Consider the following 14,797-nt stretch of genomic DNA (forward strand, 5'->3'; position numbering starts at 1 on the left):
ACATACTTTGACTCCAGTAAACATCAAAACTTGATTTCTGCATCTATGAATAGCCCATAATTAGCAAGCAGTCAGTGAAAAATAGTTTCAAAATCAATTTCTGCAATTCTACAGAATAAACCAGATCACAAGTCTCTTACAAAGTGTTAGTAAACACACTTAAGTATTCTTCTAGGAGTAATCCACCCAGGCTCTGATCCAACAGATGCACTCAGAGCTCTGCATTCCATCTGCTCACACACAGCCTCACTGCAGGTATGGCTTACAGACCCCAGTCCCTTCTCCAGAGAGGATGGATTGCCCCGTTTACCCTGGTTCCAAGGCCTCTCTAGCCTAGCATACGCTCCTGCAGATGCCCAGAACCCACCAACATGCTGGTGGGAAAGCCCCTGCTCCCCCAAACACTGAGGGGCAGAGGTCCCATGTGTTGCTGTACACTGCCATCAGCTGATTGTCAGCCTCTTCATTGATAACTTCTTCAAAGAATGGTTGACTTTGGTGCAAATATCCCCATCGGTGGGAACTTTGGGTGCTGCAGCCAGGCAGAGGGGCTGCTCTCCCACTCCTGCCAGGCCAGTTGCTGGTCCCACTCCCTGCCACACAGAGGAGGTGGTATGTGTGGTGCCCACTGCCACACAGGGCTCGCAGGCTGCTTGCACAGCTGTCAGGAAATTGTGGGCATTAGAGAAAGATGGAATGAAATGGATAGAGAGCAGCTCATTTTGAGGGAAACTACTTACTCTCAAAGCAGACAAAAAAAACCAACATTGTTGGAACAGAGTGACTTAGGAGTCTCCAATTTTTCATTCACCAAGCAGGCTTTTCATCTGCTGCAGGTTTTCAACATCATCTTCATCCTTGCCATGAGGCACCACTTTATAATAAGGTGACTCCTTTTGCATAAATGTGCTGTTCAGGGTGAGTAAAGCTGGTAGGAGCTCAAGTGAAAAGCTGCCTTTTGGGACAGGATGTGCTTGCCATGTGCATTTAGTAAGAGATATATGTTGTCAGAATTTCAGTGGCAAATAAATAAAGGAATAATAATTATAATCACATTACCAATACTGCATGACTGCCCTAAATTACAGCAACATTATTTAAAATTATCCTGTAAATTATGGAATTTTAAAATCTGTCTCTTGTGCACTCCCATGAAGTAAATACAGAAGGTTTACAAAGGGAACATACTCTGATCTGGCAGCTTCATTCTAAATACAAAAGGGAGATGAAAGTAATAGCTATAAAGAATTTTCAGAGCCTCATTTTATAATTATTTTGATATATTAGATAACAATAAAAACAAAAGAGAGATACAGAAGCTGTCCACATTCATTACAAGGATGGGTTAATTCTGTCCCTGTGATGTACTTTATCAGAGTTTTACAAAAATATCTTTCTATATAGAAATGTCACTCCTCAAAAATATAAGTCAGCTGACAAGCTCTGTCTTTTTTAATACAGTATCTTTATTTTTTTTAATCCTCTGATTTTATACAAATAAAGTGATATATATAATTGTTTGTCCTCTTCTTTTCTTGGTACTCTTCTGCCTTTAATTGAATAAAGATTCACACCAAACAGTTTCCAAAAGAATTTGAATAGTCTGCAAACTTTCAAAGAAACATGGTAGTTGCTGTTTCTGTGTACTGGCTAATATGTTACAAATGTAGAGGTATATAGTGGATAATCGAAAAAATATATAAATTATGTATAACATACATTATAAATCCTGATGGCAATATCAATCCTTATATTTTGCTCTTCCCCATTGTTTTCTCTGGTTCTTCAAAGTGAAAGTTTTATCCTTTGCTTCTCAAATTCTGCAGGTCCTTTGAGGTATAAAGGGTCTGCTTCTCTGTCTCCAAGCCAGATACCACATCTCCACTCCACATTAAGATAATACACAGTTACACATTATCCTTATGCAAAGTTTTTCCTGCAGGGAAGAGATGATGGTACGTAGCTCTGGAAGGGACCCAGATCTCAGAGATGGGGACTGGAGACATGCTGCCGCTGCGCCTGAAGTGAGGTCTAGGTGTTGTCCACTTGTTCAAGAATTCAGAAACAAAAGCACAAAGAATCTCTACATTCTTTTCAGAAAATGTGGTTGTATTTTGTTGGTACTCTAGAGCCCAAGAGAAAGTCCATTTAACCACTGAAAAGGAATAAACAAGGGATATATACCTAGTAACTACAGCATAAATACAGAAAGTTTTAAAGGTTGTAGGTACAGTTCAATATACATCATTAACCTGATTTAAGGAAAAACCCCACAACTTTTCACTTATATATATAGGATGAGTTAGAGTGGTACTTGCCCTCTTACCCATTTAAAATTTTATCTCCACATTCTTATTTACAGCTTGGATTATAAGTAATATGCTTGAAGTCTTTCTATGCCATGTAAAACTAAAAGATAAAAATATATTGAAAAAATTATATTTTCTTGCAAAATATCAGAACTTATATCTTTAGAAAGCCTGAAAATCTTCTGAACAAATGGTTTACAAGAAATAATTGACTTGATTTTTTTTGTCATTCTGAAGATTAACACAAAACTGTAGAATATGCTCAATAATGTACATAATTCACTGCATACTTCACAAAAATGTGGTTTTTTTATTGCAGGGAACATTCACATCAAATTGCAGTCATTACTACTGTATGTGCAATTAAGACTGTTTAAATTTATATCACTTATGTTATAAAAAAATGTGTGTTGCATTTTATTTCCATATTCCCAGTTTGCAATCCTCATTGCCTACTGTAAGAGAAATATAATCCAGAATGAGAAGCAAAGCTATCTGATCTTTGAGATGGGTCAAATTGTCAGTTTCAGAATTCAACATTAAAAGCTGAATTTATCATAGAAGCAATGTATATTCATACTGGTTGCTGTTCATGATAGCCACATTTCTCTTTCAGATGCCTTGTTACTCATGGAACTGTAAGTTCATAGGAGGAAAAAGAATCCTGACAATTCAAATTTTTTTGAGTTTAAAATAAGAATAAAAATAAAAAGATAATCTTTTTTTTCAATTTAGTTTTCCTGAATTTCTCCTGAATATGTGTAATATTTATTACACTTATTACACAAGTGGTGAGTCAAAACCAAAGATTTATTTCTCAAGTTCACACAGAAATCTATAGCATTGCTAGAAAGAGAAATTCTGGATTTATCTTGTTTCTTGCTAGAAGTAAGGAAGAGATATACTAAGTGAAAATACAAATTACGCATTGGATTATCAAAAATGCTAAGGAAACCATAGGTAAGCTAGCATATGCATAGGTATAACAAAATTTGAATGCAAAGCCTGGCTGCAGAGTCTCACAAAGTGTCCATTCCTCTGTAGATGTGAAAAGCTGTGATCTTTTACACATCATGCTATTAGAAGAATTAACAGGGTTATTTTACAAGCAAGTTGACTGTCACTTGTGTAATGAAGATTTAAAAGTGCTTCAGAATATTCATGAATTATTACATTTGTATGTGTCATCAGAAGAGTTAAACAAAAATATATGTTTGAAAAATTCATCCTCCACTGAGCCACATCACCATCCTAAACCAATTGTTCCTCATGAATTGCAGGCAGATTGTAACATGCACACTGAACATGGTTTGGTATATTACTGGTCTTACCCATTTCGTTATTATGCGCTAAGTCAGAGTTTGGAATTATTTTAAGAACATCAATTCATAACCAGAGTTTGCTCTTAGATGTGTTGATGCCCACTCTACATCCCCTGACAAAACCCTTGTTCCTTCCCTAATGAAGACTTTTACCTTGAATGATGCATCTGGACTCCCTTTACTGGAACAAAAATCAACTGCCTACAAGTAAAATGAAAAGAAAGTCATCATTTGAGAGGAGGAAGAGGCTATAAACAGTAAAAATGCCATGGAGAAGGATGGGATAGTGTTTAATCTAATGTATAGTGGTACCTTTTCTGATTTGACCTTTCAATTTGAAATTCTCAATCTCAGCCAGATTTCTGCTGTCTCCCAAACCACTGCTACAAAGAGGAAGAAATTTTACTGAAACCCTTAAGGAAAAAACAAAACTATCATGAAATTATTGGATAGTCCTTGTGTTTTCTGGAGCCTTTCATGCTGTATCTGTATTACAGAACTCAGAATATTGTCTTCCTCAACTTCAGCAATGTTTTTGATGCTGTCACCCATAATATCCTAATAGGTAAGTTCAGGAAAAGCAATTAGATAAAAGGAGAGTGAGGTGGATCAAGGACTGGCTGAATGGCAGACCTCAGAGTGTCATGATCAGCAAAGCAGTATCCAGTTGGAGTTGTGTAGTCAGTGGTGTTTCAATACTGTCTCCAGTCTTATTGAAGATGTTTATCCATGACCTGGATAAAGAGATAGAACCTGAGCACGTTCGCTGATGGTACAAAACTCAGGCCAGTGGGTTATACACTTGAAGGCTGAGCCGCTGTTCAGCAGGACCTCAATAGGCTGAATTGTTGGGCAAAAAGAAACCCATTGAGGTTCAGCAAGGGCCACTGCAGGGTCCTGCACCTGGGGAGAAATAACCCCAAGCACTAGCACAGAATGGGGCTCAACCTACTGGAGAGCGACCCTGCAAAGAACAACCTGGGAGTCTTGGTGGGTCGCAAGATGACCATGAGCCAGCAGTGCCCTTGTGGCCAAGAGGGCCAGTGGGATCCTGGGGTACAGCAGGAAGCAGACGGTCAGCGGGTGGAGGGAGTTGATCTTGCCTCTCTGCTTGGCCTGAATAAGGCCACATTTGAAATATTGTGTGCAGTTCTGGGCCCCTCAGTAAAAGACTTAAAGAGAGAGGGTCCAGTGGATGGTCACAAATATGGTGAAGGATCTGGAGCATCTCTCACATGAGAAGAGATGGAGAGAGCTGAGCCTGTTTAGTCTAGAGAAGAGAGAGAAGGGTCTTATTAATGCAAATAAATATCTTGAATGCAAGTGTTAAGAGAATGGTGCAAGTCTTCTCAGTGATGTGCAGTGATAGGATGAGGATCAATGACCATAAACTAAAACACAAGTAGTTCTACCTCAACACGAGAAGGAATTTCTTTACCTTACTTTGGTGTGGGAGTTGTATTAAATGATCTCTAATGTCCATTCCATCTCTAATGTTTCTGGGATGCCGTGATATGCACTGCTCTCAGAGTATTTCCTGCACCCCATTTTTCACAGGAGGAAAACAATCCACTACTGTTCTGAGTAGCAGCCACAGTGTACTGCTTTAATACATTCCCACTATTATAAACAGGAGAACACAAACTGCTTCTATGACAGGACCCACTTTAGCAGATAAAAGATGGCTTGGAGAGTCCTCTCTACTACCAAATTTGTCCCCAGAAAACGTCTGGGTTTGACCACATAAAGTGTTCACCATATAAGCCTTGCTGTGTAATCTAGCTTTACTGTCTGGTACAACAGCTTTAATAAGAAAGAAACTTATGAGATGACAAAAAGTCATAGAGAATGGAAAAAAGTGTTTCTCTTTTACACATTGGAGGAAAATAGCTAGAACATGAGGAAAAATCAAAGTGAAAAATAATTTAAAGTTATTATTCTTTCATAGGAGATGTCCAAACTCTGCTAACCAAGAAGCAACATCACTAAAGCCTGGAATACAGGTAGCTGTCAGCTGTTGTCTCACTGTAGATGACCACTTCATAACTGTTGAGGAGTCCCCATGTGTGGCGACACAAGGCTTGACTCCATTTTCTCAGAAGGCTGATTTATTATGTTATATATTATATTAAAATACTACATTAAAACTATACTAAAAGAACAGAGAGAGAAGATGATCAGAAGGTTACAAAGAACAAGAATAGAATAGAAAGTACAACAAAATCCAGTGACTGCTCACAGCCTTGGCACAGGTGGCTGTGATTGGTCACTGATTGAAAACAATCCACATGGACCAATGGAAGATGCACCTGTGGCCTTCCACAGCAGCAGACAGTTATTGTTTACATTTCTTTCCTGAGGCCCTCAGCTCTTCAGGAGGGGAAAATCCTAGCAAAGGATTTTTCACTAAAATATCATAGCTACACATAACCCTTCTTGTGATCCATTTTCATGGCTTAGCCCGTGCACTGCAGGTTGGGATAGGTCAAAAGCCTCTTCCTCGAGCAAGCAAGAAGAATCAGGCCCAATTTGAAGTTGTAATTTTTTTCCAATCTCCAGTAAGTTATCTTAGAAAAATAAGCATACAGTATAAAGTAAAACTTATTTTCTGTTTCCTTACTGAACAATACAAAAAGAATGGTAAGTTTTATTCTAACTTAACTGAGACCCCACTGGTAACAGAGCTGTTAAGCAGAGCTATCTGGAAGTCATTTACAGTCTTCACAGGGGGTCTGTCTGCAGACTTAATTTCAAATCTTTAATATGCTGTATCACTTTATGCCTCTTAAATGATCTTCTGATAAAATCAACAAAAAGAATCCTTTGTACAAAGAATACGTTGCAACACATCTTTGAGAATGATTGTTTTTGCAAGGGTTTATGTTCTAGGGAGCTTAGTGGGAAACAACTGTTATTACATTCCAACAGTGACAGATTGTGCAAGTAAAACCTGACTGAAAAATTAAATAGTATTTGAATGTATTTCAATATTTCTTTATGTGTTTTTCTTACACAATCCATCTGAGGATTTACAATTTTACAAAAATTCAACAAATCTAACAAATGTATCCACAAAAAAAACTTCAGCACTATTGAAAATTCTCTATTTGTGAGATCATTTTTCACCCCAAAATATTACTTTATTCGTTCTTCTTCAAAGAGCTTACAAAGCAAAAAAGCTGAAATAAAAAGGAAGAAATTAGTATAACCAGACAGAATGTGTCTACAAACAGGTTGACAATTATTTTTAATGGTGTACAATATATCCATCAACATATTTAGCAAATACAGGGGGACATAAAAACACAGAAAAAAGGCAAATGAGACACACATATGATTGTAGGTAAACTGTGATAGGAATGAGGAGTTTTGTTTTCTTTGGCAATAAAACAGTACAAAAAAGCTTTATCCTGAACCAATTATTTGAGAGAAGTCAAGACACAGATATGTCAAGAAATGTGCTTCTAATATGTCAATATCTTCTTTCTCTACTTTTTCCTCTTCATTTTACCCATAAGTCTTTAAGTGAGTAGATCTAGAAGGATTCTAGACTTTCCAATTGTGGATGGTGGTGTTTCACATCTGAGTACAAAGCTATGCATATATATATATATATATATATATATATATGTGTGTGTGCATTTTTAAAATTATATTGGCAATCTTAAACCCCCAGCCAGATATGATTAGAGAGTGGAAAGTAGAATTACTGTGATTTATGTATATATAGGTAGGTATAGTGACATTGCAAGAACTGCCATACTGTCTAGTCAATGAAAACATTAACATATTTGTTCTAATTTTAGGTCAAAACAATTATGCAAGACTTAAAATTGCCATGATAAATCAGAAGATGACACAGGACTAAAACATTCTCTTCAATAGTGATACTTTGAAACAATTTTCCCTAAAGAACACTAATGTTAAAAGTTATAATTTTTCAATTAAGGTGACAACCGATTATAAAAGTTCATTATGCCTATAAGGGATTTTTAAAATCCTGTGTAAGTGGAAAAGAAACCTCTTATGAATAATTTACATATTAAAACAAAGGACTTAAGGAGATTGTCTGGCATTAATTAGAACAAAAATAGTAATTTATTTACCAAAATAAATTTTCTTAAAACGAAAAATGGGTTTAAGAAAGGAAACTATAAAGTTTTTAAGTGGAGTTAGGATAGTTCAGAACTCACAAACTTCATTAATGCTTTGTAATGACATTTGTGAAGAACCTGTGGACTCAAAGTTGAAGCAAAAAAGATAAAGTTTGGAATAGTTATTAATTTATACCATAAGCTCAGTGCTGCTAGGACAAAGAAAACTTTATATTTTATGAAGTTTTATTTAATAAAATTTTATATTTACAGACATTATACACTGTAGCAAACCCCATGTTTTTCTATACTCTTCTTGTATGTACTGCTATAACATTTATTCATCATCATCATCATCACCTGGAAATATGAAACAAACCCCTCATGTTTCTTACTTCACAAAATTGTAGAGTCATGGAATCATGAAATAAGCTGAGTGGGAAGGCCGCCAAGGATCACTGAAGTCCAGCCCCTGGCCCTGCACGGCGCCATCCCAAAAAATCACACCATGTGACTGTAAGCATTGTCCAAATGCTTCTCGAACCCTCTCAGGCTGCTGCTGTGACCACTTTCCAATAGGAGAGCCTGTTCCAGTGTCCAACCACGCGTTGGAAGAAGAATATTTTCCTAATATCCAACCTAAACACCTAAACCTCCCCTGATGCAGCTTCAGGCCATTCCCTCAGGTCCATATATATGTGACACATATATATGTGTCACTGGTCACCACAGAGATGAGATCAGTGTTTGCCCCCCATATTCCCCTCATGAGGAATTAGTCACTGCAATGAGGTCTCCCTACAGACTCCTCCAGGCTGAACAGACCAAGTGACCTCAGTTGCTCTTCATACAGCTTCCCCTCAAGGCACCATCTTTGTTGCCCTCCTTTGGACACTCTCTAATTGTTTAATACCTTTTTTATATTGTGTCACCCAAAGCTGCATGCAGCATTTAAGGTGAGGCTGCCCCAGTGCAGAGCAGAGCAGGACAATCTCCTCCCTTGCCCAGCTGGTGATGGTGTGCCTGATGCATCCCAGGACACGTCTGGCCCTCCTGGCTGCCAGGGCACTGCTGACCTATGGTCAACTTTCCCTCAACCAGGGCCCCCAGGTCACTTTGTGCCATGCTGCTCTCCAGCATACATCCAGGGTTGTCCCATCTCAGGTGCAATATCTAATAATCTTCCTTGTTAAATTTCTTATGGCCAGTGATTGCCCAGCCCTCTAATTTGTCCAGGACTTTCTGCAGGGTCTCCCTGCCCTCAAGAGAGTCAGCAGCCCCTCCCAGCTTTCATCACCTGCAAACTTAGTATCCATTCCAGTCTTACATCCATATAATTTATGAAGTTGTTGAAAAGTGCAGGACTGAAGATGGAGCCCTGCTGAACCCACTAGTGACAGGTTGCCATTGTGATGTCAGCCCATTCATAATAACCTTTTGTCCTGATCTGTAAGCCAGTCATCCACCCATTACATGATGTGTTTATCCAGCTGTGAGCTGAACATTCTGTCTAGTTGGATCCTGTGGGAGACTGTATTGAAATCCAAAATCATTACATCAGCTGGCTGCCCTTGAAGTGGGTTACCTCATCTTGTAAAGAAATCAGGTTTGGTAAGCAGGACTTTCCTCTCACAAAGCTGTGCTGGCTGTGACCAAAGACTGCATTGTCTTTCAGGTGTTTGTCCATACCTCCCAGAATAACCTTCTCCATAAGTTTACCAGCTACTGTAGTGAGCCTAACAGGCCTGTATTTTCTGAGGTCCTCTTCCATGCCCTCCTTGAAAGTCAGGACAATGTTTTCCATGTTCCAGTTATCTGGAACTGCTCTGGATTCCCAAGACCACTGTCTTTGAAGTGTGCCTTGGTTCCTTAAAGAATAATTTGTCAGGATCAGTGTCCTGGCTAGGAGGTCTATACTGGACTCCCACAATGACATCTGTATTATTTGTCCCTTCATTCTTATCCAGGTTCTCTCAGAGTGCCATTGCCAACTTTGAGCTTCATACATTCTACATTCCCCTTCTATTACATACCATGCCACTGTTCTGCCTCTTCTGCCCTGCCTATCCCTCCTGAAGAACCTGTAACCATCCAACAGGGCACTCCAGTGACCATCATCCCCTCACCAGGTTTCAATTATGCCAATGATGTCATATCTCTTGGACCAGACCAAAGCCTCAAGCTCCTCCTGTTTGTTTCCCAAGCTGCATGAATTGGTATAGAAACATTTCAGGTGTGGTACTTTGTAGTCAATATAGCCAACACTTCATGAAATAGAATTGAGGGATCCCACCAGTTTTGTTTCCTCAAATTTTGGCACACCATACCATCACTCACAACTGGCAAGCCTGGTTTTCTCCCTTCCCTCCTTCCAAGTTAGTTTACAGCTCTGTCATTGAGCCCTGCTACTTCCTGTGCTAGAACTCTTTTTCTCCTCTGAGACAGGTTCATCCTTTCAGATGTCAGTCAAGCAGGTATTAAATAGATCATTCCATGGTCAACAAACCCAAAATTTTTCCATTGACATCAACCTCAGAGCCATGCATTGACTGGATAGGTCTGCCTATTCCTATCAATACTATTCCTTGTTCCTGGAAGAATCAAGAAAATCACTACCTGTACTCCTGATCCCTCTACCAATCCTTATATGGCCCTGAAGTCTCTTTTGATTGCCCCTGAACTTGTTTTTGTTATTTCATCATTGCCAGTTGGAGCAACTAATAGTGGATAGTAATCAAAAGGCCTTGGTGGATTGGAAAGTTTTCCAGTGTCCCTCATCCATGCTCCTAGGAGACAGCTGACTTCCTTTTGAGTTGTGTCCAGTCTTCATATTGGGCCCTTTGGTCACCTGGAAGGGAGTCTCACTTTACAACTACCCTTATTTCCTGTTAACAGTTGAGGACTTGATGCTGGGTATTTGCTAATTTAATGAAAATATAAGTAATTTCTACTAATTAAAAACATTTACAATTACCATACAAGAATTTTGGGAATGTAACTTGCTATAAAGAATATCCAAGATTTTTCTTTTATTATATATATAAACAATTCAACATACCAGTGGGGCATATATGTTGTCCAGAGCTTTCCCAACTTTTTCTTCCTATTTCTTCCTATTTCAACAACCTTTGTGTTCTTGTTGAATGCCCTGAAAGGTTTTTGGGCATGATGTTGGGGGGAGGGAGAGAATTTTTCCAGTTTTAGTTTTGTATTATAAGTTTTAACATTACAGTGATGCTTTGAATGTAAATTTGTCACACTGCCATGGCACCTCCCACAGTCTATTGTGCTTAGCATGTTTTCTGTAAGGGAAAAAATTCAGATAGATTGATCATTACAACACCAGATATTTTTAAATTATATGCGTTTTGGGTTTGTTCATACATTTTCTGTTTGTCCCATGCCAATGTAGAGTTGTAAAAAAAAAAAGGCTCTAGAATTTATAATTTTGAGTCTGACATTTGATAAAGTTCTTGAATTTTCATTTTTATTCCTTTCTCTGTCCCAGGACTACAATTTGGTAAGTCTATATTTCCCAGTGGATAAAGAAATAGATAGCTATCATCCATCATTGTTACAGTGCAGTACCGCTGTCAGACAGAAGTGTAATAAAGTGGCAAATATTTATCTAAACTGCAAGGAAAGCATCAGTCTTACTTAATATTTTCTAGAATTTAGATGATTACTTTCCTAGGTATTTTTCAAACACATCTTCAGACAGGGATCCTTAAAAAAATAATTTTACTTTTCTTTTTACTTGATTCTGTGAACAATAACCTAGAAAGGCATCAACAAACAGTGTTGGGTTAATCACTATTATTATTTTACTGAGAAGGATTAAATGATTTATGTTACTTCCTAAAACAAATTAAGTTAAGTTTAATCAGATTAGCCTAATGCTTCTCACCAAACACTATTATCTTTTTACTAGTGACATGTGTCTTTTCCCAAATTGCAGTCTACTGCAGTGCACACTTTCATTTAGCTTTTAAAATGAAATTCATATCTGTGATTACATAATTGCATTTTGGCATTGTGTAATGAAATAGTATTAGAAGTGGTGTAGAGTCTGGAATATAAGCCTATGTATAATATCTTTGGGAGAGATCCAGAAATAGCTTAATACCTATATAGATTGGCTATTTGGAAAGGTTTCCTCACCAAAAGGGCTGTCAAGCCTGAGGAAGTTGATGAGTCAGCATCCCTGGTGATATTTGTGTACATGGGGCACTGAGTTAACATGGTTAAGTGGTGAACTTGGCATTGCTGAGTTAACAGTTGAACTGGGTGAACTTAAAGTTCTTTTCCAACTTAAACAATGCTATGATTCTCTGATTCTATACATTTTGTCAAGCTTTTTTGGTATATCTGATATCTGGTGGGGAGGAAGCCAAAGCATGAGTGGCATACAGGCTTTACTACCGTATCTCCAGGTTTTAGATATGCTTAAAAATATTTCCCATACAAATCTGTTTCCTCCAGAACATGCATGGGTGAGATCTGATGCAGGAACTTGAAGATTTTGGATAAAAGCATGCCACTCATTGGCACATCTGCTGATTCTGTCTTTGCCCCTAGAAACTCTATTACTATGGATAGTGATTTAGTACTAAATTTGTTTTAAAAATTGGCAGCTTAAAACCACATCTAGAGATGTGCTTTTAGAGCCCAGAGTAACTTCTCAGCCTCCCCTTGCTTTGCAACATCCTCTGAAGGATCAGAGATGCTTCAGTAGGTCTGGAGAGTGAGGGGTGTTATACAAGACCCTAAATGTGCAGTCATGGAATAATTCAGCCAGGGATCTTATCTGAAGCCTCACATGGGGAAAGGAGAGCCTGGGAGGAGTCAGAGTTTGCTCCTATTGAATGCTTAATTTTCACTATGTTGATAGTAGCAGAGGCCAGAGAGGCTCTTCACCTTCAGAGCAGTCCTACAGTCACAGCTTGTGTTACTCCTCTTATATCCATGTCTATTCTGTAACATTTTATTGCTATCTATATCTATTCAAGCCTTGGAAATTTGCAGGAGTAATTACATCTGGCTGCCTCATATGCTGAGTGAGTGAATAGAACTGCTTCTGTCATTGTGTGGGGAAAAAACCCAAAAAACCCAGACAGATTGTCTTCATGTTTTAAATAATGGCTTAAAAAAAATCAAATGAAAAATCTGCCTGAGCCCTTCTGTAAGGGGTTGTAAAAGAACTCCTAGGGAAGCCTTGTCTGCTGCATGCTCAGTCCAGGCAGGTTCATATCCTCAAGAACAATACGATTGAAAGTACTCAGCAGTTTTCACTGCTGAATACTTGTTTCATCCCGGTTGGCAGGAGGCGGTTAAAAGTAGAAGAGTGGTGAGGATGGTGGTATATTTGTTCAAGTGATCTTGCAGCCGAGAATGCAAAGGTCTGGAGAATAACAGTGTGGAAAACCCCATATAGTATGCCTACTGCTGTTTATCCTCTGTCTGTTTTGATAAGTAACATCTTTGTGTATAGATAACATGGATGTTTGGAGAGATTTGGAGGCACTCTCATGGACATGCTTGAGCCCCCTGTCTTAGGAGAGAGAAGATCAAAGCTCAGAGATCATAAAAAGACTCAGAGGATAAATATGTATACCTGTGGGCCTTTCATGTATTTATGCAAACACCAGGCCCACCCTCCATCAGGACTGACTGAGCCTGATGGTGCCTGTGTTTTCATTTGTGTGTCACCACTGAGATCCTCTGCTTAGCAGGGTAGTGCAACAGATTTGCTCTTAAAATTTCAGCTGTGGTTTTGTGGCTGTTCCGACTATCTGCCTGGGTCCCAATACTCAGAACATTCTGGCTCTGTGTAGCTCTTTTGAAGGTGACTAAATATGCTGGCCACAGTGTTGTTTGGACAAAGGACACAAAGCCCTTGGCTTCCAGGACAGGAGTCAGTAAAGCTGCAGTTGAGGATTGTGGCACTTTATGGTTAAGACTTTCAGCACAGAAAAATAACTTTTACTCTAGCAGTCCTACTAGATTTAATCCCAAGCTATATTGGGATTTTGGCCTTGGTGGGTTTGCAGTGGGTTAAAAATTACCACTATAGACTGCTTTCAGATTCTTTTTGAGCTTATTGATCAAGGGTACATGGTGAGGTTCAACCGTTGCTTTCCATGGCTTTGATACAAGTCAGGCAATAGCAACAAGAAAACAAGCTTGATCTTGAAGTAGGAGTTTTTTAACCCTACTTATAGTAGAGATAAAAAGAATATAGTATAAGAGGGGTTTTTGGGCACACTTTTTTCATAGGATGTTTCATTAAAAACCTCATTAGGGAGAGGGATGATCAAAGTTGCTTCTACCTCAGCCTTGAGAATTTGCCTTCTTTCTTCTCCCAGGAGTTCAGAAAATACAGTGGAATCTTATTACCTTGGACCTCACCTACATGAGTCTCAGGTGGCTGAAAACTACTGCTGCTGTCTCTGCTGCTCCTGCTACTGATTGCTGATTCCAGCAATTGACCTATTTAGTATATGCACTTTATGTGCTCTGTTAAAGAGCTCCTTTTTGATTTAAAAAATGAAATCTGTCACATTATTTATTTGTGGAGTACACACCTGTATGAAGAGTTGCTTCACTGGGGCTATGTAAGCTGTGACAGGCTACCACACAAAGGCAATAAAGGATGAACACTGTCAGTAGCTGTCATATTCCAATCTTGCATGCATACCAGCAGGTGGTAGGATAGGAAAGGATCTTACCTTTCCATTTAACCTCGCAAAACTCTCTATATATGGTTTTGCATGCCTCAAAGTTGACAATGCTGAAGAGGAAGACAACTCTCAGGATCAAACTCTCAGGTTCCAAGGAAATTACCAAGGTGGAAGAGCCTGTTCCCACAGCTGCTGTGAATGTGTTTATGTGTGAGTTTGCCTATGGGATTAGAGCTTTTGGGTATTATCTAAAATAAATGCTCAGAAACTTGCATGGGGTTGCTAATGGTGTTTAAGTGTTCTGCATATTGGTTATCAGTATATTGAAATTCTTGTGCACAGACTGCTGTCAATTATGTGCTGCTAATAATTCAAGAAACTACTTTCACAGC

The 14,797-nt window shown here is 38.6% G+C and overlaps 1 long non-coding RNA gene across 1 annotated transcript; it reads left to right on the forward strand.

Moving 5' to 3' along the window:
- The first annotated feature begins 9,198 nt into the window (after positions 1–9,198).
- Positions 9,199–14,390, forward strand: LOC135306005 (uncharacterized). Its single transcript, XR_010366931.1, has 2 exons — positions 9,199–9,336; positions 14,091–14,390. It is a non-coding gene; the product is annotated as an uncharacterized LOC135306005 (long non-coding RNA).
- The last annotated feature ends 407 nt before the right edge of the window (positions 14,391–14,797 follow it).

The sequence above is a fragment of the Passer domesticus genome, chromosome 1 (genome assembly GCF_036417665.1).
Source record: "Passer domesticus isolate bPasDom1 chromosome 1, bPasDom1.hap1, whole genome shotgun sequence".
Taxonomy (NCBI): domain Eukaryota; kingdom Metazoa; phylum Chordata; class Aves; order Passeriformes; family Passeridae; genus Passer; species Passer domesticus.